General features: G+C 41.4%; 1 protein-coding gene across 1 annotated transcript in view; it reads right to left on the reverse strand.

The window, feature by feature from the left end:
- LOC120019504 (exostosin-1-like) overlaps positions 1 to 24194 on the reverse strand; it is a 239969-nt gene that overhangs the window by 214347 nt on the left and 1428 nt on the right. The window lies entirely within an intron of this gene.

Here is a 24194-nt window from a genome sequence, read left to right on the forward strand (position 1 = left end):
GATGCTGGCTGACATGCCAGAGGGATGCGGAACAACAGCTGTGTACATAAAACACAACGGTATAAAACGCCATTACAAGCGATTAGATTAGAGAGGAACCGGCAATGCCATATGCTGGGCCGTATAGAGCCATATTCAGTTTGACAAAGCCTGGGTAAAAATTCAGCAACACAAGTCGTTGAGCAGTTCATTCCAATCAGCAAGAAACCACAGTCAGGAAGAGAGAACTCAAGACAAGATAATGATTGTCTTCATAACACAACCTATGCAGTTCAAACAAAACCTTCCCGGAATGCACTGGGGGTCATACAGAGGTCAACTTTAAACCTGGTCACCTCTTCACCTGTCAGTCTCCCTTTGTTGACTAGTTTGAAGAGCGGCCCCTCAAACAGACTCCCAGAACCACACAGTGTTTCCCTCTGTGTAGACGCCAGGTCTGAGGCCTCTGGCTGAGGCATCCAACTCCAGCAATCACAATCTGGGCTTCTCTCTACAGTACAACCATGGCAGGAGCTTCACACCAGCAGCAGCCTTTAGGTATGGGATTCACTTGTTAAGAATGCATGGCTGACTGAGTCTGGATAGCCAGATCACTGTGCCTTACTCTCAAGAGAGAGAAATTCGGAAAATCCAAGGAGAAACAGATGACTTTTCAAGCGCTGTGCCAGTTGGCAACAAGAACCAGGCTTAAGTTCGGCCTTAAAATTCTTTCTCCTGAGAGAGCTGTAAGAGGTGATTCGTTTGGGGATGAAAGTAATAAAAACCCATGAACAAACCTGTCCATTGTTCTGGTGTGTGTTCAGCCTCCAGAAAAAGGTAAATCCTATCTGCAAGTGGAGAAAGTGTTACAGTAGGCCTGAGTAATATGTGTTAGAACCAGCGGTGTAAAAAACCCTGGATTAATGATGCTCTGTATTGGCCAATGAGGGGCTTTGAAGCCACCTGCCGCCATATTGGTGGTACTCAGAAGGAGCAGTGCTCCATAGGAATTAATGGAATTCTACAGTATTTCAATTAAGGGAGCGTTTGTAAATTCACTCTGGCTTTCTACTCCGATTTCAGAACTCTCGTCTAAGTGTGCCAGAACACAGAATAACTGACGAATTTACAAAACGCTCAACACCAGTTGAATACGACCGGTGTCCGTAAACGTTGGCAAAAAAAACATTTTTAAATTGTTGCCAGCAGCACAGTGACAGTCAACACTCTAGATAACATGAAAACAGCCTAACCAGCTCGGCTAGGGCTAGTATAATGGTCAGAGTGAGATGTTCTCTCATTTGTGTCTGGAAGCACCTAGCAAGCTAGCCAACGTTAACCAGTTCGCTTGGGTGCTTGACTGCCGTTGTGAGGTCAGAATGATCAACCCTACTTTTCACCCAGAGCCTCCAGAGTGCGCTCTGAATGCCCCGAGAGCGAAACGCTCTTCATTTGGCACCCCAGATTGAATTTACAAACACACCCTAAATGTTTCATAACAAAACTACATGTATTTAAGTACTTATTTGTTTTAGTGGGGACAGTAACATTAGTACTCATCCAGAGTCACATTGATTTATTTTCAAAGCTATAGCAGACAATATTTTGCAAACAACAGGTTTTTAAAAGGACCAAAGCGTTTGGTCTGCTTCATGTTTTCATTTTTGCCATGGAAAAATGATTGCGATACTGGTATCATCACAGCCCTGTTAGGACTGAACAGTAATCTCCCTGTGTTCAGCTCCCTGTCACTCCATCACTGTCTACTTTCTCCACCATCTTCCCATCTTCCAATCCTTCCCATCCTCTGGCAGCGTCACTCACAGCTCCTATACATCCTCTACAGCTTGTCACAACCTCCCCCCCCCCCGTACATTACGTACAGTAAGCACCTCTGGGTACTGTACAAGATTTACAGGCTTCACCTTCAGTCAGAGCTTTCTGTCTTTGATGTGGCTAAATAGGGAGATATGTCTCTGTAAGAGAGGCAATTGAGTCTTTGCGGGATGTTAAAAGAGATAAGAAAGCTCCAATGGCAGCCACTGCCTTTGTTCTGTGATCACGGAGACTCAGTGAGCCTCACAGAGCAGCTGTGTCTTTTAGATCACTGATTACCAGGATGACTTGTAACGTTTAAAGACATCTGCTTATGCTAACAATGTAATCCCCCCATCTCTTATAAGTCCAACCCCTCCCCAGATGATGCGGACAAGATGCGGTGTCATCACATTCTTCAAAGCACTGAGACCCATACTTGTGTGAGGCTCTTGTGTAGAATGTTATGCTTTGAGATTTATACTGAACTGTACTTTACTGTAGACACAAACGGTCACACCAGTTGATTCTCTTCCTCTGTCTCTCATTTGTACAACCTTTCAGGCAATAGGCTTTGCAATAATATAACGCAAACTACACAATATAAGTATAGCCATGTGCGTTAATATTTGCCAACATTAATACCATCCACACTTAAAGGAATACATACAAATCTCTATTGTATAAATTACATGCAGTGGTTGACTGTAAACACAAGTGCTGGAGAAACTCATTCATATTTTACCCGTTTTTTGTTGTTGTACAACTCCTTCAGGCCTGGTCCTCAGCATCACACATCATGTGTGCAGAATCTACAAGGTAAACTCTCAATACACAATGCAGACCATGACGCCTCAGCATCAACAATCAACAGAGAGAATGAATGAATCATACCTATATTCCTATTCGCCACAAGCTTCTCCCATATCTGTTACTTGCTACCTGCCATTATTTCTGTGACATGCTGTGAGGCTGGCAGAGACTGCTGGCTGGATCATTATCTCAGGCTACTGAACAAGCTCTTCATCTGAAATAATCTCACACATGCAGCATACATTATTGCACTTCGGAATGTCCTGGAGACATTTGGCACAATGATGGATTTAACATCAGAGTAACCTCTGGCTACTCCAACCCATTAGAAGCCCGCTGCCGTTGCCGGCACCAGAATCAAATCATACAGCCTCTAAAACCGCCTCAGCACAGTGCCAACGGAGAGAAGAAAATCTCACAGTGCATTTCATATTCCTGTTGTATCCACTGTCTGACTAATTTACTGTTTCTCTGTGTCTTGCATTGATCCGACAGGTTAGGATGCACATATCTTTGGAGACATTGGCACGTTCCTGAGCTCAGACAGACAGAACTGACCCGGTAACAAACCATCCCTTTTTTACTGGCATGGCTGAACGTTGCCCCCTTGCTCTCCGGAGCCTCATCTGCCATCCGAGAGACATGGAGAGGAGAGACCACAACACTGTAGTAAAGCCTGTCTGTTAATGTACAGGACGAGAAGGATACACATTACAAACAGGTATACGTAACCTCCACTTATAATGGATAAGGACATTTCAATGACACGCATGCACTCACTCTCATACACACAGACACACCGTGTGCTAAGCAATTCACAAATCAATATCTGTCATGTCATTGTATACTCGTTGCAGTGTGAAGTAAAGCTTGTAGATGAGACTACAAGAATGTACTGAGTGCCGATCTGCCTGCACTCCAACCTCTTATCTTGTGGCATCCGAGCTCACAGCTATATTTACCTCCCAATCTTAACTACAATTGTGATCAATTTCGGTGCACTTTCAGTTCTTGAATTCAGAGTGGACAATTGATTGAAACATGGTCTAATACAGAGACTGTCAGCCTCAAATTGCAGAGAACAGACTAGAGGTTGAATTATATACCAGCAGGCTGGCGCTGTGCTACTGGCTCCAATTTGTGCATCATCTCACTGTGAACTTCTGTGCGGCGGCTCTGTCAGAGTACATCACGGTGTTCTCCCACGGAAGGCAGGTATACCGGCGTGTTCTTGAAATGAACGCTGTAAAAAAGGGGTAAGAGAGCCCCAAAAAACTGAAGAGAACACAATGTATTTTGGCATGATCTACTGAGACGTCTCTCAATTCCAAGGTGAACAACTTGATCAGTATGTTTTTAACATTTCAGGATAATATTTGCACAGAAATGCCAATTTTTTCATAAATGATGTTATGAGATAGAAGAAAGATGTCTCTATCTAGACTGAGACAGAATTATAATTATTCTAATCAACCCAAAGAATGTACACTGAGTATCTAAAAACCATTAAGAATACCTGCTCTTTCCATATTGATGTCACTTGTTAAATCCACTTCAATTCAGTGTAGGTAAAGGGGAGGAGACAGAAGGATCTTTAAGCCTTGAGACATGGATTGTGTATGTGTGCCTTTCAGAGGGTGAATGGACAAGACAAAATATTTAAGTGCCTTTGAACGGGGTATGGTAGTAGGTTTCAGGCACACCGGTTTGTGTCAAGAACTAAAAACACCGCTCAACAGTTTCCTGTGTGTATCAAGAATGGTCCACCACCCAAAGGCCATCCAGCCAACTTGACAACTATGGGAAACAATGGAGTCAACATGGGCCAGCATCTCTGTGGAACGCTTTCGACCCCTTGTAGAGTTCATGCCCTGACAAATTGAGGCTGGAAGAGGGCCATTGACATTCAAAGGATACCTTAGTCATTAGGAGGAAAAGGTACAGTACTTAGCATTTCCATAATCAAACCCTCAGGCTATCCCCTGGCACCTTCACTCCTCTGGAAGTTTCTTTCTAACCCACCTAGAAAAAAGGTTAGCCCTCTCTCCTCGCCTTGGGCACTTTAGGCTCCGAGCATGCTCCAGTGAACTGACAGGTGTCATGTGGAGATGGCAAAGAGCCTTAGCATCACACCCCCATCCGCTGGTCAGACCACAACCTTCAGATGACCTCAAACCAAATCATGCTGTGGGCTGCCACAGTAACTCACACATGCAGAGGTATGTGTGAGGGGTCAATGAAACAGGAGGTTTTCAAATGACAGAATTTTGGCAGGAATCAATCTTTTTTCAGGTTCAACATGGTGTCAGCGGCTCTGAGGGGATGCTCCCGTCTCCATCACAGTGATTGGTCGGCCCAGGGAAAGTTGTGAAAACCTTCCACCTGAGAGAACTGTCATGCTTAACTGTACAGGAAGCTCTCCTGTGATGTAGCATAATTACTAAGGGTCTATGACAGGGGTGGGCAAACTTTTTGGCTCGAGAGGCCACATCGAGATTTTGAAATTCAACGGAGGGACGCATTTTTTGGAGAACCAATTGTTTGATAAAATCAATTTGCGGGGGCCTCCCGAGTGGCGCAGCGGTCTAAGAGTGCGATGCAGTGCTTGAGGCTTCACTACAGACCCAGGTTCGATCCCAGGCTGTGTCACAGCTGGCTGTGACTGGGAGACCCATGAGGCGGCGCACAATTGGCCCAGCGTCATCCGGGTTAGGAGAGAGTTAGGCAGGCCGAGATTTCCTTGTCCCATCGCGCTCTAGCAACTCCTGTGGCGGGTCAGGCGCATGCACGCTGACACAGTCGCCAGGTGTATTGTGTTTCCTCCGACACATTGGTGTGGCTGGCTTCTGGGTTACGCGGGCATTGTGTCAAGAAGCAGTGCGGCTTGGCTGAGTCGTGTTTCGGAGGACGCACGGCTCTCGACCTTCGCCTCTCCCGAGACCGTACGGGAGTTGCAGAGATGGGACAAGACTAACTACCAATTGAATACCACGAAATTGGGGAGAAAAGAAAGAAAGAGGTAAAACATTAAAAACATATAAAATAATCGCGGGCCGGATTGAATTGCACAGTAACGTAATAGCGCCGAGACTCAGATTTTTCACTTGAAATGTACAGTATGTCAAACAAGTTAAACAAACCATAAACCTCTATGCACAAGGACTACTAAACCATTAACAGACATTTTTACAAAAACACATTTACTGGAAGAACAGAATTTAGGTCAAATCTCCCTCAGTTTTTTGGGTGTCCACGTTTTCAAAAAACTCTTAAATATCTGCTCCGAATTAAGATTCAATGATGACTGCTGAAAGAAATGGGGTGTCAGCTATGACATGACATATTGACTTTTTTTTATTTTTTCAATTTTGGTTAATGAAATACAGTAAGTGAAATGGATTTACACCTGGTAATTTCAGTAATGGAATTTCATCATTGGTCTCGGATCTGTACTAAATGCATAATTACGGATATAAAATGTCACTCTTCATGGTGATGTATCCTAAATAAGTACACAAAAAGTTATAAATACAGTTGAAGTCGGAAGTTTACATACACCTTAATGACTCCAACCTAAGTGTATGTAAACTTCCGACTTCAACTGTATGCAATATCCTCCTTTGCTTATTTGGGTATTATTCTACACACTAGCTATTATTTTAATGATAGCAAACAAGACCAAATTTGGTTGTTCCAGACCAAATCTGAACCAATCCTAGACGTCTATGTTTCACAAGTTTAGACATCAAAGTACAGCACAGTAGAGATCAGTAGAGTACAGTACAGCAGGGTTCAGTACAGTAGAGTAGAGTCCAGTAGAGTACAGTACATTAGTGTGCTCTAGTGTGTACTGTACTCTACTGTGCTGTACTGTCCAAACTTGTCACAAACCACAGGTTCACTACTATGATTTCCCATTGTAGCAAATTAAAATGACAGAAACTCTTACCGATTTTTCGGAAATTCCGTTACCGATTTGGTAACGGAATTTCGAGCTTTAATCACTTAATTCATAAACAAAATTGATATCACTAAAATGACTGATAGGTCTACCTTTACTTGTTACTTCAGTGAACATTCATTATCCTCCCTCATGATGGAGAGAAATATAAAAAAATATCTTAAAGACGTGGGTTTTTGGTAATGGAATTTCACGGCACAAGGCAAACTTTCTTCAACTTACAGAAGGCAAATATTATTGCATTTTTGGAGAAATATAAATGTTGATATTAGTTGGCAGGTGTCTTTACTTCAACATTATTGTGTTTTGAAGTATTTCTAATACGTTTCCGGTAGATGTTATCGAAGACCCCTTTTCCATCGGTTTGACCAGAAATCAAAGCCTTTACTTATTCCAAATTCTTACATTGAAAATGGTTGAAAAATGTATATATGCCTTGATTTCTCACAAATATAGACTCTTCACTTTCATTCACATGGGTCCTTTCACATGGAAATTACCAATAATAATAATAATAAATAATAACTGATTGCATTTTATATTGCGCTTTTCTGCCTACAGTAAGTCCTCAAAGTGCTTTACATACCACTTCCACCCCCAATGTGTAGCACCCACTTGGTGATGGAGGCAACCATTTTGCGTCACCTCTTCACACACCTGAGACTGAGGCAAGTCGGGAGATAGAAGAGGAAGAGAAAAGAAGAGCAGAGCGTTGCTCCTTTTGTGGTTGGAGGTGGGATGAAGTAGGATGGGTTCCAGTGAAGGATGTCTGTCACCTCGCTGCCCCCTGTGAGCCACTTTAATAAAGCCTGATCCCACAGAGGGGAGGCAGGTCAGATCTGTGGGTTGAACAATGGCATTTTCACATCCCATCACAAGGATGAAGGCACCCTCTGCAACAACTCCACTGCTCCACGATACCACTGTTAACTTGTGCACACAGTAGGCTACGCTGGTGACATGAACATTGTCTGTTAACTTCTGCCCCTCATGTGGTCTCGTATGACACATACGTGTCCATCGGGGGTGAATATTGGATTGCCTGAGCTGCTATGTATGGGAATGGGAATATGTAGTTGTGATTGTGTAGCAGTTCAGTGGGAGGCAGCAGGCAACACATCTCCCTGGGATCTAGAGACAGAGTTCTCTGCTCTGCTGTTGAATGTGCCAATACACGATAAGCCCTATTTGTCACTGGTGAAAACAGGATGAGAGGTAATCTAGACTGATGACACACTCAAAGAGCATTTACACAAACCTGTTCTCTGCTGTGCAGGGCTTTCCTGTCTGTGCATACTTTATGACAGACTATGACCCAACAGAATATCAGAAACAGTCAGACGGGGAAGAAAAATACTATATAACCTTGTATGTGTATAATTATAGAGATAGTTAGAGGCAATTTCAGTACTTACATCCTAAAATATAGCCTTGGAGATTTGAGAAAATAAGAGGTATGCTCATAATCTGACCAACGAGGGTATTCAGAGAACATTTCCTGAAACGTTTATTCCACTGGACATTGTATAATTCTGCTCTCAAATTATCCATACAATGCATACTGAGAGAGGACAATAGGGATTAGGCAACATGGATTTAAAAACATGACACTGTAAATGGATAATAGTAGGCCGAGGGTAGTTGAGAATTACTTCTTTTTTTATAATAAGGGTCAACGTGCAATAAATCCGTTCCGACTAAGTTATGGTCTTAGTATGGCTCATCACCTTATATTGAAAACATAAAGCAAGTGCTCTATGACACGACAGCATTAGTGGAACAATGAAAGTTCCTGAATCCATGCCAAAACAGCAGCTTGATGTTTTATGGCTCCACTTTATGACCAACACGTTGCAATTAAGCAAAACGTACATTGCCACAAGGTTTTCAAATCATACCAAAATTAGAAGCTGCAGATTTTTTACGACAACCATTGATTATTTTGTTTACATTTTTTAATACATTTGCTAAATTTTCTAAAAACCTGTTTCCACTTTGTCATTATTATCAAGGGGGCTAAATACTTTCCGAATTTTTTAAAAGTAATTCATATTTAGCAGTAAAAACAATTAATTTGAATGTGCTGCAAATTTTTCACTCCACTGCCTTCATCTTCAGGGGAAAATAAGGGAAGGGCTGTTTGGTTTCTCTTGTATGAAATGTTAGATAGGTTCGATAAATTTGAATTGACAGGAGGAATAAAGCCAGAGTTTATTCCTTGAGGTGTCACTCTTCATAAAGCAGCTGTAAAGATGATTGACCCAGCAGCCTTGGTAATAGATGGAGAGGCTGGCATGTTTACTCAGTGCTCAAACCATGGCTGGTTATAGATAGAGATTCACCTTGCCAGCACCTGAAGGCCTCTCAGGACCGACTGACTGACTGCTGGTCTCCTGTCCTCACACATCTCATCCATTGGTTTACTGTGCTGTACCTGGTCCAGCAAGGACCCCTGAGAACAAGGCCTTTTTAATGCCTCTGGAGAGATGTTGACACACAAAGGGAATACTACTTCCGCAGGTTTGCTAAGTACAACAATTCCAGTATGACACGCTCAAGGGTTGTTTTAAATGAGCCAGGTGATTCTGTATAGCTCTCACCTAGTCCATACTGAGAGCTGTTGAGGAGCTAGAAGTACCCCCCCCCCCCCCCCCTAGTATACAGAGCAGAGCTGCACTCTGCCTCCAGTATGGGTGAGTGACTCACACACACAAATTAAATGTATTTGGTGGGCCCTCCCCACCAACGTAGAGAAATAAAATAAAGAAATAGAAAAGTAATAACACACAATGAGAAACGAAAACTTGGCACTATACACTGGGTAACAGTACGGAGTCAATGTGTGTACGAGGTAATTGAGATAGATATGTATATAAACACAGCAAAAATAGAAACGTCCCTTTTTCAGGACCCTGTCTTTCAAAGATAATTTGTAAAAATCCAAATAACTTCACAGATCTTCATTGTAAAGGGTTTAAACACTGTTTCCCATGCTTGATCAATGAACCATAAACAATTAATGAACCTGCACCTGTGGAAGGGTCATTAAGACACAAACAGCTTATAGACGGTAGGCAATTAAGGTCACAGTTATGAAAACTTAGGACACTAAAGAGACCTTTCTGCTGACTCTGAAAAACACCAAAAGAAAGATGCCCAGGGTCCCTGCTCATCTGCGTGAACGTGCCTTAGGCATGCTGAAAGGAGACATGAGGACTGCAGATGTGGCCAGGGCAATAAATTGCAATGTCCGTACTGTGAGACGCCTAAGACGGTGCTACAGGGAGACAGGACGGACAGCTGAACGTCCTCGCAGTGGCAGACCACGTGTAACAACACCTGCACAGGATCGGTACATTCCTTACATCACACCTGCGGAACAGGTACAGGATGGCAACAACTGCCTGTTCCTCACAAGAAAACATTGCCTATGGGCACAAACCCACCATCACTGGACCAGACAAGACTGGCAAAAAGTGCTTTTCACTTGACGAGTCGCGGTTTTGTCTCACCAGGGGTGATGGTCGGATTCACGTTTATCGTCGAAGGAATGAGCATTACACCGAGGCCTGTACTCTGGAGCAGGATCGATTTGGAGGTGGAGGGTCTGTCATGTTCTAGGGCGGTGTGTCACAGCATCATCGGACCGAGCTTGTTGTCATTGCAGGCAATCTCAATGCTGTGCATTACAGGGAAGACATCCTCCTCCCTCATGTGGTACCATTCCTGCAGGCTCATCCTGAAATGACCCTCCAGCATGACAATGCCACCAGCCATACTGCTCGTTCTGTGCGCGATTTCCTGCAAGACAGGAATGTCAGTGTTCTGCCATGGCCAGCGAAGAGCCCGGATCTCAATCCCATTGAGCAAGTTTGTAATGCCAAACTGTTTCTATTATGATTAACTTCTAAATTATACTGCTATTAAATGCGCACGGTATAAAAAATATCAATGTACTTATCCTCTTAAGTTAGTTAGGATCGGAGGTAGAGGGCTATGGCCATTCCCCCCAGAAATGTTTTTGAACTTGCAGGTGCCTTGGTGGAAGAGCGGGGTAACTTCTCACAGCAAGAACTGGCAAATCTGGTGCAGTCCATGAGGAGGAGATGCACTGCAGCTGGTGGCCACACCAGAATCTGACTGTTACTTTTGATTTTGACCCCCCTTTGTTCTGGGACACATTATAACATTTCTGTTAGTCACATGTCTGTGGAACTTGTTCAGTTTATGTCTCAGTTGTTGAATCTTGTTATGTTCATACAAATATTTACACATGTTAAGTTTGCTGAAAACGCAGTTGACAGTGAGAGGACGTTTCTTATTTTTCTGAGTTTATAACTAAGAATAAAGTGACTAGGCTACAGGTTAAATAATAAAAAGTAGCAGCAGTCAAAGTCAGGGCCAAAAGCATCAATGCAGATAGTTAACCAAATAGCTACTTGATTAACTATTTAGCAGTCTTATTGCTAAAATAAAAACAATTTTTGTGCTCATTTTTGTACGCAGAAATACGTAGGTTATTGTGTTTGTTTAGGAAGTATTGAAAATTATTTCAGTAATTTGGTTGTCTTACCGGTCTTAGTTAAATGCACTGACTGTAGGCCAAGTCACTCTGGATAAGAGCGTATTCTAAATGACCTAACTGTAGATTGATTAAGCTGGAGGATGATGGAGACTTACACAATCGTTTTTTAAATTAAATGCTCCACACATATTTCCGCCCCCAAAAAACGCAGTTCATAACTTTTCCTGCACTCCCCGTTCCTGTGGACTGTTGATCCGGTCCCGAACTTGACTCTAGAACTTCACTCCCATTCCTGACAGAATCCTGCGGGACACGCGGGAGGACTATTCCCATGCCAACCTCTATCCTGGATGGCAGGGATCACAGCACCAGTGATGCACTAGGCCGTACACAATACCTTCTGTAGCGCCTTGCGGTCGGATGCCAAGTTGCCGCCATACCAAGCAGTGATGCAGCCATTCAAGATGCTCTCAAATGGTGCAGTTGTAGAACTTTTAGAGGATCTGAGGGCCCATGCAAAATCTGTTCAGCCTCCTGAGGATGAAGAGACGTTGTCATCCCCTCTTCATGACTGTGTTGGTGTGTGTGGACACTGAGAAACCTCAAGCTCTCGACCCACTCCACTACAGTCAATGTGATGTGTGGATGGGGACGTGCTCGGCCCTTCGTTTCCTGTAGTTCACGATCAGCTCCTTTGTCTTGCTGACGATGAGGGAGAGGTTTTTGTCCTGGCACCACACTGCCAGGTCACTGACATCCCTATAAGCCGTCTCATCATCATCGGTGATCAGGCCTACCACCGTCGTGTTGTCAGCAAACTTAATGATGGTGTTGGAGTTGCGGCCACGCAGTTGTGGGTGAACAGGGAGTACAGGAGGGGACTAAGCACACAGCTCTGAGAGGCGTGGTGTGTTATTGCCTACCCTCACCACCTGAGGGCGGCCTGTCAGGAATTCCAGGATCCAGTTGCAAAGGGAGGTGTACAGTGTCATGGTCCTTAGCTTAGTGATGAGCTTGGAGGGCACTATGGTATAGAACGCTGAGCTGTAGGCAATGAACAGCATTCTCACATAGGTGTTCTCTTGTCCAGGTGGGAGAGGGCAGTGTGGAGTGCAAGAGAGATTGCGTCATCTGTAGATCTTTTGGGGCGGTATGTGAATTGGAGTAGGTCCAGGGTGTCTGGGATGATGATCATGAGCCCTAACCAGGCTTTTAAAGCATTTCATGATGCTATGGGGTGATTGTCATTTAGACAGGTTACCTTGGCGTTCTTGGGCACAGGGACTATAATGGTCTGCTTGAAACATGTAGGTATTACAGACAGGGTTAGGGAGAGGTTGAAAATGTCAGTGAAGCCACTTGCCAGCTGGTCAGCGCATGCTCTGAGTACGCGTCCTGGTAAACCATCTGGCCCTTCGGACTTGTGAATGTTAACCTAAAAGGTGTTACTCACATTGGCTACAGAGAGCATGATCATACATTTGCCCGGAACAGCTGGCACTCATGTATAGTTCAGTGTTGCTTGCCTCGAAGCGAGCAGAGAAGGCATTTAGATCGTCTGGTAGGCTCGCATCACTGGGAAGCTCGCGGCTGGGTTCCTCTTAATAATCCGCGATAGTTATCAAGCCCTGCCACATCCAACGATCGTCAGAGCCGACGTAGTAGGATTCGATCTTAGTCCTGTATTGACGCTTTGATGATGACTCATCGAAGGTCGTAGCAGGATTTCTTATTAGCGTACAGATTAGTGTCCCGCTTCTTGAAAGCGGCAACTCTAGCCTTTTAGTGGTGTGCGAGTCAGCCGTTTATTCACCTGCACCCATCCACAATTGCTAATAACCCATCCGCACGACTATGTGATAATACACTATAAGTGAAAATCTTAGGCACCCGACCCCAACCCGCTAATATAGAGAATGCGCTCTAGGCTACAGTCAGACAGCAGAATGATTTTGTTCTCTACTTTCTTGCTGTTGTCTGTGCCCAATAATGTTTGGATCATGTTGTGCTGCTACCACGTTAGGTTGCTGCCATGCTGTGTTGCTACCATGCTATGTTGTTGTCTTAGGTCTCTCTTTGTGTTGTGTTGTCTCTTGTCATGATGTGTGTTTTGTCCTATATTATTTTTTTTTATCCCAGCCCCCATCCCCGCAGGAGGCCTTTTGGTAGGCCGCCATTGTAAATTATAATTTGTTCTTAACTGACTTGCCGAGTTAAATAAAAGGTTAAATAAAAAAAGATGAGCAGAACCTCGAGACTTTCTTAATATCAGAGCTCACGCACCAGCTGATGTTAACAAAGAGACACACACACACACCAAGCTCGCGCGCATGTGCACACATACACACTTCACAGTAAGCTCTACACCTGTTGTATTCGGCAAATTACATTTTATTTGACACATTTGTTTTACGATCCTTGTGGAGACAATTGATTTATATTAAAAATCCTACTTTCCCTAACCCCTACGCCTAATATAGTCTTTTTTCTTGTGGCGACCGGCGAAATGTCCCCACTTGTCCGAATTGATGTTGTTTTACTCTCCTTGTGAGGAATTCTGATCTCCACAAGGACAGTAAAACCAAAAAAACACTCACTCACATATTCGCAGGTCAAAACCTCTTGATCCTTAAATGTAATCAGCTCACCTTAACTGCAGTGAGTGGCATATGATGCTTTGCCTCTTTAGACCCACTTTAGTTTGACATGAAAGCATACATGCACTAATTGTTGGAGCCAATTTGTGTGCCTTGATGAAGTAGTTTAGGATCAAAGTACCCCGCTTGTTTGCTTTTCTCAACATTTAGAAAATGGCTCTAAAATTACACTCGATAGTGCGTTTTATCAACTTAAAGGGTTGGCAAATGTTAATTGGATAGTGCTTCAGAATGCCAAAAGTAAGAATTGGAATTACAGTATGTTATTATTTTGCATTGAATTGCATAAAGCATTGACAGTTCTCTAATTATACAAACTTGCCTAAGTAATTCACCAATCACAACATAGAAAGTTTTTTAAAAAGCCTGGCTCTTGGCTGTCCAGATGGGAAAGAGCGAGAAAAAACAAAAACCTGTGATTGAGCCAAGTCCCTATATTACTTATTTGGAGTCAAGGTGAGGTTAGGGCTGGGCGATACAGTATATTGAATTAACTTGATTAATGTTTTAGAACAACGTTTCAAATGCCTTTGTTGGAAGAATCAAGACCCCTCACAACAAAGATCACTTCCTCTCTGACAACAAGCAGTTTCAACTCACTATTTGAGGTTTGGTCCAGAGTCAGTCATATGGACGCCGAAACATTATTTTACTGTAATGGATAACTTTTTTACGACACCTTTTTTGTCTCTAACGATACCCTTTTTTTGGCCACAAACTGTTATGTGCTATCTGTCTAGTAGTTTGCATTTTATACATTTTCAAGAGCATAAAAATACGCATTTATATAAGTAATTGGCAATTCGTTCTCATTCTGAAAGGCTGGGTTGTTCAAACAGTTGGAGACAGAGGGTGTATTCCTAACAGTTCAATTTGTTAGCAAGCAAATACAGCCAAGTTGGCTAGACTTTATATACACTGAACAAAAATATAAAACGCAACATGTAAAGTTTTGGTCCCATGTTTCATGAGCGGAAATAAAAAAAGATCCCCAAAATGTTCAATAAGCACAAAAAGCTTTTTTCTCTCAAATGATGTGCACAAATGTGTTAACATCCCTGTTAAAATGAGCATTTCTCCTTTGCCAAGATAATCCATACACCTGACAGTTGTGGCGTATCAAGAATCTGATTAAACAGCATGATCATTACACAGGTGCTCCGTGTGCTGGGGACAAAAGGCCACTCTAAAACGTGCAGTTTTGTTATACAACACAATGAAAACAGATGTCTCAAGTTAAAAGAACATGCAATTGGCATGCTTACTGCAGGAATGTCCACCATTGCTTTTGCCAGAGAATTTAATGTTAATTTCTCTCTGCCTCCAATGCTGTTTTAGAGAATATGGCAGCACTTCCAGCCGGCCAGCCCAGGACCTCCACATCCAGCTTCTTCACCTGTGGGATCGTCAGACAAACACCTGGACAGCTGATGAAACTGTGGGTTTGCACAACCGAAGAATTTCTGCACAAAATGTCAGAAACCGTCTCAGGGAAGCTCATCTGCGTGCTTGTCGTCCTCACTAGGGTCTTGACCTGACTGCAGTTCGGAGTCGTAACCGACATCAGTAAGCAAATGCTCACCTTGGCCACTGAGCACGCTGGAATTCTGTGCTCTTCATGGATGAATCCCGGTTTCAACTGTACTGGGCAGATGGCAGACAGCATGTATGGAGTCGTGGGGGCGCGCAGTTTGCTTATGTCAATGTTGTGAACAGAGTGCCCCATGGTGGCGGTGGGGTTATGGTATGGGCAGGCATAAGTTACGGACAACAAACACATATTAACACTTTCAAATCCAGTTAAAATTGCTACACTATAATTTGAGATTATGGAGTTAGTCGAGATGGCAACACATCCACTTGACAGAAAACGCAATTACTAATTTTACAGCACAAAGCAATCCAGGTTTTTTCATGCTCTCCTTGGTTTTTGTTGATCAAGTATTGATCTTGCCGCCAATATTCTCAACTACAAAAGGTAGAAGGTGATTGTCAATCACTCAATAATAATCTTGCTACCTTCAAGGTGTTGAGTCAGTACATTAGACTCATTAAGCCTTTCCAAAATTTCTCAAATCATATTCGTACTCCAGTCAGTGTGGACGTCTTCTAAGCCAATAAGCCTTTGCAGCTTGTAGTTTGTCTTAAAAGACCCTGTAATGAACCCACATACTGATAGAGGGGCAATTCCACAGTAATGTAATTATGCTTTTACTCAGTTTTTTCACTTTAAAATGTATGCCAAACAAAAACCACTGATTTCAACATTTAACAAACCATACAACTATGCACAAGGACTACTTTTAACAATTTCCACTGAACATTTTACAAAATGAATTTAGTGGAAGAACTGTGCAGATGCAGACTTTGGTAACAGAACTACAGTAAAATATCCCTCAAGTTATGCAACCACGTTTTCCATAAAACTCTTTAAAAAAATGTTCTACTTCATAATCTCCAGCACCACCCCAACATGTGAAAATGGCAAGTTTCTATGTCCTGTAGTAAAAAATAATCATAAGTGTTTCCAATGACATCAACCAATTAGTAAGCAATACCTACTCAAAATTGGTCAAAATCGCATGCTGCACACCAGTGATGTCATTGGAAACACTTATCTTTCACTATCTTTTTTACTACAAAACAAAGAAATGAACCATTTTCACATATGTTGATCTTGGGTGGTGCTGGAGATGATGAATATGAAGTTGAAAAATTGAGAAGTTTCCCTTTAAAGATGCGCTCCGAATTAGGATTCAAAGATGTCTGCAGAAAGAATGGGGTGTCAGCTATGACATGACACCTTGAGTTTGAAAGAAATATATTTTGGTTATTGAATTACAGTAAGGAATTACGGTAATGAAATTACAGTAATGGAATGACATCATGGGTCCCTGATCTGTTCTCACAGAAATGCATAATTATGGATATGAATGGCATTCTCCTCATGTTTCATGAGTTGACATCACAGCGCAGCACAGTAGAGTACAGTAGAACAGAGTAGAGTTCAGTAAAGTAAATTCAAGTATAGTTCAGTACAGTACAATATACTACTCTACTCACTGTGCTTTACTGTACTGTCCTACTGTATTGTACTGTACTACACTCAGTACTGTACTATCCAAACTTGTGAAACATACAGTGCCTTCATAAAGTAGTCATACCCCCTGACTTATTCCACATTGATGTTACAGCCTGAACTCATAATATATATATATATTTTTTTTTTATCTATATAAAAAAATCTCACCCATCTACACAATAATGAAATATATATATATATATTTTTAAAGGATTCACACCCCTGAGTCAATGCATGTTAGAATCATCTTTGGCAGCGATTACAGGTGTGTCTTTCTGGGTAAGACCTTTGCACACCTGGATAGTACAATATTTGCACATTATTAATTTAAAAATTCTTCAAGCTCAAATTGATTGTTGATCATTGCTAGACAACAATATACTTTCCAGCAGATTTAAGCGAAAACTGTAACTTGGCCACTCAGGAACATTCACTGTCTACTTGGTAAACAATTCCAGTGTAGATTTTTTCCTTGTGTTTTAGGTTATTGTCCTGCTGAAAGGTCCCAGTGTCTGTTGGAAAGCAGACTGAACCAGGTTTTCCTCTAGAATTTTGAATGTGCTTAGCTCTATTCCGTTTCTTTTTTTGTCCTAATAAACTCCCCAGTCCTTAACGATTACAAGCATACCCATAACATGAAAGCATGCCCATAGCTTGAAAATATGGAGAGTGGTACTCAGTAATGTGTTGTATTGGATTTGCCCCAAACATAACACTTTGTATTCAGGACAAAAACTGAGAATTTCTTTGCAACATTTTTTACAGTATTACTTTAGTGCCTTGATGCAAACAATATGCATGTTTTGGAATATTTTTTATTCTGTACAGGGTTCCTTCTTTTCACTCTTTCAATTAGGCTAGTATTGTGGAGTAACTACAATGTTGATGATACATCCTCAGGTTTCTCCCATCACAGCCATTAAACACAAATGCTCATTAAACTGTTTTAAATGTCACCATTGGCCTCATGGTGAAATCCCTGAGCAGTTTCCTTCCTCTCTGGCAACTGAGTTAGGAAAGACGCCTGTATCTTTTGTAGTAACTGGGTGTATTGATACACCATCCAAAGTGTCATTACTAACTTCACCATGCTTAAAGGGATATTCAATGTCTGCACCAATAGGCACCCTTCTTTGAGAGGCATTGGAAAACCTCCCTGGTCTTTGTGTTTGAAATTCAATGCTTGCTGCTGAGGGACCTTACAGATAATTGTATGTGTGGGGTACAGAGATGAGGTAGGCACTCAAAAAACCTGTTAAACACTATTATTGCACACAGAGCGAGTCTATACAACTTATGTGAATTGGTAAGCAATTTTTTACTCCTGAACTTATTTAGGCTTGCCATAACTAAGGGGTTGAATACTTACTGACTCAAGACATTTCAGCTTTTGATTTTTTATCAAATGTATACACATTTCTAAAACCCTATTTCCACTTTGACATTATGGGGTATTGTGTGTAGGCCAGTGACACACATTCTCAATGTAATCCATTTTAAATTGAGGCTGTAACAACAAATGTGGAAAAAGTCAAGGGGTGTGAATACTTTCTGAAGGCACTGTATTTCCTAATGCCCAAAATGTTGATGAGTCTATTTCTGCAGAATAGAAGATTCTCAGCTTTTCTTTCAGCTGTCAACGTACGTCTCAAAGATCTGCATCTTTGGCTAAAATAATAAGATTTACTGTGTCAGATATATGCACAAAACAAAAATATAGAGCACTGAATGTGCAGTCTGCAGTTGTCCATTGAATGTAAGCCACTTTTAGTGCAGGCGTCGACTCCAGTTGTTCGAGAAAAAATACATCTCGTTATGAAAGGGATTTGAGCATCCCTGCTTGGTCTTTTAGTTGCCTTTCTCAGGATAAACCAGACAGAAAGTTAAATCACTGCACATCTAGTACACCTCTGCAATCTGGTTAGAACTGGACCTCAGACAAAACTAGGCCACAGGAAATATCATTGTTCTGCTATATAAAACTGAGATGTTAGTTCAACAGCATGAATGACAGTTGGAAATAGGGACATGACAAATAAAATAAAAAATGGCTTAATGTTTAAACTGGAATTTTTTAAAATTAGTTTCCTGTTAAAACTAAGAAAAATTTATATAATTTCACAATGATAAATATGGTCCTACTGTGACCTACTGCATAGGACCGCTAGCGGGCAATGAAGTTCTATCTTCCGGACAATGGCACTCACCTTACTGCTGTCCCCCACCCACTCTGCTAGGTGCCACTCCATGTTTTCAGTGGTCAGTACATGGGACTTTATGTCCCACTTCTCATCAATATGATGGCTCGTTGTAGTGACGTATGACAGCATGTTCATGGACGTCCAACAATCTGATGTTAACGCCGTGTATGGGGTTTTTGAGAGATTGCGCGTTGTACTTGCAGAGAAATCATTGTACAATTTCATCACCCGGGCCATCACAGTTTTCTGACATGGCACGTTGTAGTCTGGTTCTAGACATGCCATCAGGGCATTGAAGACGACATGCTCAACCTTTGACAACGGCTGCATATCAACCGATTCTGTAATGAGCGCTGCAAATTTTCTAACTCTGTCCCTTATCGCACTTCTTTTGTGTGAAGCCGTCTGTCTGTTGTTGCTGCCAGAAACAGTTTGGGTCTCACGGTGCATCCGTTTCCGATGGTTAAGCATTGCACCTGTACTACCATTACTGTACCTCAATTTCACCTCGCAAAGTTTGCATTTCACCACCTTCTCACTTAACTTCTCAAAGATTTGGCATAAGGGACTTCGCTGCTGTCGCTTGCCATACTCTGCCCTTTTTCCACCGACGATGACATGCAGAGCGCTTTATGTCCGTGGCAAATCAATTGAAAGATGCACATCTCCAACCATTTTCCCCTTTATGATGATGATCAGGACCTGTTAGTGGTAGTTTTGATTTTGTTAAGATTTATTTTATTTATTTTTTATTTATTGATTTTCGTTTATGGATTTTTTTCTTAACGTTCCCAATTTTGTTTATGTTTTTAGTCTTTCCAAGGCCTCTTACATGACAAACCTGTTTGAATGGATTGTAACATGTATTTACAGTAATAGCAGGAACTAGTCTAGACCTTTTCACTGCTAGCAAGGCCGGGGAACAACATGTTAAATTGTAGTCTGTAATTAAAACACTGTCGGAGGACCGTTACTTTCATGGCTGGTGATGGATCTGCAGAAAGCACCCAACAGTGAGAAACTAATTTAGAGCCTATCTATACATCTTATCAGCAGGGTCTCTCTAGCCTAAGGCTGAAAAGAACAAGGACCAGACAAATAAATCTGACTGGCTTCTGAGACACACAAGCTTTGATGACTTCTTCCACACCATTTTGATAATGAAATAAGTGTCATGATGTAAATCTTCCATGTTAAATAGGAACGCTGTGTCCTCATGTCTAAACTGTGACTGAGACACGTGGGCCTGTCGTGTGGGGTTCTTGGGGGATGTTATCGCAGTATAGTGAAATCATCTGACTTCAATCCATGGCTGCCCCGCACGGGGTGGGATCATCCTCGATCCCTCAGCCTTGGTTTAATTCAATCGAAAGCCAATTATTGACTCTTCTGACTGAGGCTTTGAAATCCCCTTCAATTTTATTCACACAGTGAGTATTTTCAAGTGGGTACCTTGTTTTGCCCACATTGTATCTGTATTGATATACAAAATATTGTGGATTTTTTTTGTAACTGTCAGTGTTATTTGATATCTTTGGTTATCAATCTTTTGGATTTCTACTGTAGGCCACATCTGTTTCTCTTCAAACAGTGGTATTCAATCTCTCTCTTTGTGAGCTTGAAGATCATTTTAAGATGGAGGCAATCTGATGTTTAATATTACCGATTTCCAGATGAGCCCAGCTGTCAAAATCAAACAAAGTTTTGTGACATGATTTGGCACAGAGCCTGAACTGTAATAAACCCCCCTAAAAGATCTAACAGGATGTGTTCCACACTTCAACTATCTGACCATTCTAAAAACACCTGTGGGACATTCATTCATACTAATAACCAATGAGGGCGAGCCAGGCAGTGAAATAACAGTGAGGGCTGGAATGTAAGTTAAAAACGTACGTAAGACTGAGCATTACCAGTGATGACATTGTCTTCACTGCACAAACATGCCCGTCCTGCAACAATGGCAAGCGGGGAAAAACCCAGCCATACAAAACAAATCAGGAGAGCCCAATACAATGGGAGTCAGTGCTTCCCATGTCGTTCCAGGTTAAATGAGGCAAGTTTAAACAGTCACATGGTTCCGTATGAGATTAGTACATTTCGTTTTGGGGAATTTAATAGCTTCTTGACAGCACCCCCGTTGATTTGAATGAAACCGTCCATGCATATTTGTCCACTGAAGGAGAGCTCAGAATTGTACTTTTTGGACCTGAATGCCAAAACATTCCAGAGATAAAGGTGCTTAAAATTCCCCCATTTTGAAAACCCCACCATACCTTTAGACATGCATGTTGTTTTCATCACTGGAAAAGATAAATGGTTGAGCTTTATATCATTTAAAAGCTTACAGTGTTGTCAAACTATTGTATTATTTCTTGAAAATAATGTTTGGAATAAAAATTGTCATATTTAAACCTTTAATGTCAATCATCTTAAAACACATATACTTGTTTTTTCCCCCTATTTGCATATGTTGTAGTTTAGACCGTATTTCACATAATCTAAGGTTTTTGTGTTGTGCCCGCCATCGGTTAAGTCAACATCATGTTTTGACTGATAAACGTCCTAAAAAAATGGGAATAAAATTGAAATTTCAACTTTCAAATGGTACCACAAAGATGGTTGGATGTCCACACATCAGATAATGTTGACTTGAATGGGAATATCCATTGTTTTAAATGATACTGTCAATCCTCCATAGGAAACCTATTGAAATATAGATAGAATATGCATTACCATTCAAGTTGACATTAGTGGCTCGTCTTTTTGGTGGCAGTTAGAAGTTTCAATACGACACAAATTTCAAATGGTGTTCCAGCTAAATTTGCAGTGCTCTAAATGGATAGGCCCATTCCATAAATTATTTCCATGATTGAAATGACACCCACCCTGTATTCAAGAGCAGGTTGTGTCTAAACTGATGGCGGCCACAACACAAAAACCTCAGATTATGTGAAATACAGTCTAAACTACAACATATGAGAGTATGATAAATTTTTTCAACATGTTTTTAGATACATGCCGATAAAAAATATATATATAGTTTGACAACACTGTATGTAAGATTTTAAATGATGAACTCAACCGTTGATCTTTTCCAGTGATGAAGACATGGATGTCTTATGGTATGGTATGCAAAACGTCACCTTTATCTCCTAAATGTTTTGGCATCCAGAACCAAAACGTCACTTTCTGACCACTTCTTCCATTGGAAAACATGTATGAACAGCTGCTTAAGTCAAAAAGCATGCCGGCAAAAAGTGATTGAACTCAAATGGATTTACCCTGAAGTAATTTTACTGAAGCACGCGTTTTAAAAAGAGTAACAACTTTTTTGCGCTCTGATTCAAGAAAGGCCAGTGAATGTGCAATCCACTGAAAAGTTTGATCATATTTGGTGAACACCAAAGAATATTATTTTCAGGGCAAAACATTTAACACCTGCCACTTACATTATACAGACTAACTGGAAAAATATGAAAAGTTGTGTGATGAAAACCTACAGTACCAGTCAAAAGTTTGGACAAACCTACTCATTCAAGGGTTTTTCTTTATTTTTCCTATTTTCTACATTGTGGAATAATAGTAAAGAAATCAGAACTTTGAGATAACACACATGGAATCATAGCGTAACCAAAAATAAATCTAAATATATTTTATATTTGAGATTCTTCAAAGTAACCACCCTTTGCTTTGATGACAGCTTTGCACACTCTTGGCATTCTCTCAAACATTCTCTTTTCCTTCACTCTGAGGTCCAACTCATCCTAAACCATCTCAATTGGGTTGAGGTCGGGTGATTTTGGAGGCCAGGTCATCTGATGCAGCACTCCATCACTCTCCTTCTTGGTCAAATAGCCCTTACACAGCCTGGAGGTGTGTTGGGTCATTGTCCTGTTGAAAAACAAATGATAGTCCCACTAAGCACAAAGCAGATGGGATGGCGTATCGCTGAAGAATGCTGTGGTATCCATGCTGGTTAAGTGTGTCTTGAACTAAAAATAATAATAATCACTGAGTGTCACCAGCAAAGCACCCCCACACCATCATACCTCCTCCATGCTTCACGGTGGGAACTACACATGTGGAAATCATCCGTTCACCTACTCTGCATCTCACAAAGACACAGCAGATGGAACCAAAAATAGCAAATTTGGACTCATCAGACCAAAGGACAGATTTCCACCGGTCTAATGTCCATTGCTCATGTTTCTTGGCCCAATCAAGTCTCTTCTTCTTATTGGTGTCCTTTAGTAGCGGTTTCTTTGCAGCAATTTAACTATGAAAGCCTGATTCACGCAGTCTCCTCTGAACAGTTGATGTTGAGATGTGTCTGTTACTTGAACTCTATGAAGCATTTATTTGGGCTGCAATTTCTGAGGCTGGTAACTCTAATGAACTTTTCCTCTGCAGCAGAGGTAACTCTGGGTCTTCCTTTCCTGTGGTGGTCCTCATGAATACCAGTTTCATCATAGTGTTTGATGATTTTTGCGACTGCACTTGAAGAAACGTTCAAATTTCTGGAAATGTTCCAGATTGACTGACCTTCATATCTTAAAGTAATGATGGGCACTTGTTTCTCTTTGCTTATTTGAGCTGTTCTTGCCATAATATGGACTTGGTCTTTTACCAAATAGGGCTGTCTTCTGTATACCACCCCTACCTTGTCACAACACAACTGATTGGCTCAAACGCATTAAGAAGGAAAGAAATGCCACAAATTAACAAGACACACCTGTAAATTCAAATGCATTCCAGATGACTACCTCATGAAGCTGGTTGAGAGAATGCCAAGAGTGTGTAAAGCTGTTAAGGCAAAAGGTGGCTACTTTGAAGAATGTCAAATATAAAATATATTTAGATTTGTTTAACACTTTTTTGGTTACTACATGATTCGATATGTGTTATTTCATAGTTTTGATGTCTTCATTATTATTCTACAATGCGGAAAATAGTAAAAAATAAATAAAAACCCTTGAACGAGTAGGTGTGTCCAAACATTTGACTGGTACTGTACCTTCCTGTCATCCTGAACTCCTCTACCCGGCCCATAACGTTTTGCTCAACTGCTTACAAACTACTTTCATTTGTCAGCTGTTGATGCCGAGTTGTTATGCAGCGAGGTTTTTTTTGTGCACAGATCTCTTAAGTGTGTTGCACT

This window comes from Salvelinus namaycush, chromosome 24, assembly GCF_016432855.1.
Source record: "Salvelinus namaycush isolate Seneca chromosome 24, SaNama_1.0, whole genome shotgun sequence".
NCBI lineage: Eukaryota > Metazoa > Chordata > Actinopteri > Salmoniformes > Salmonidae > Salvelinus > Salvelinus namaycush.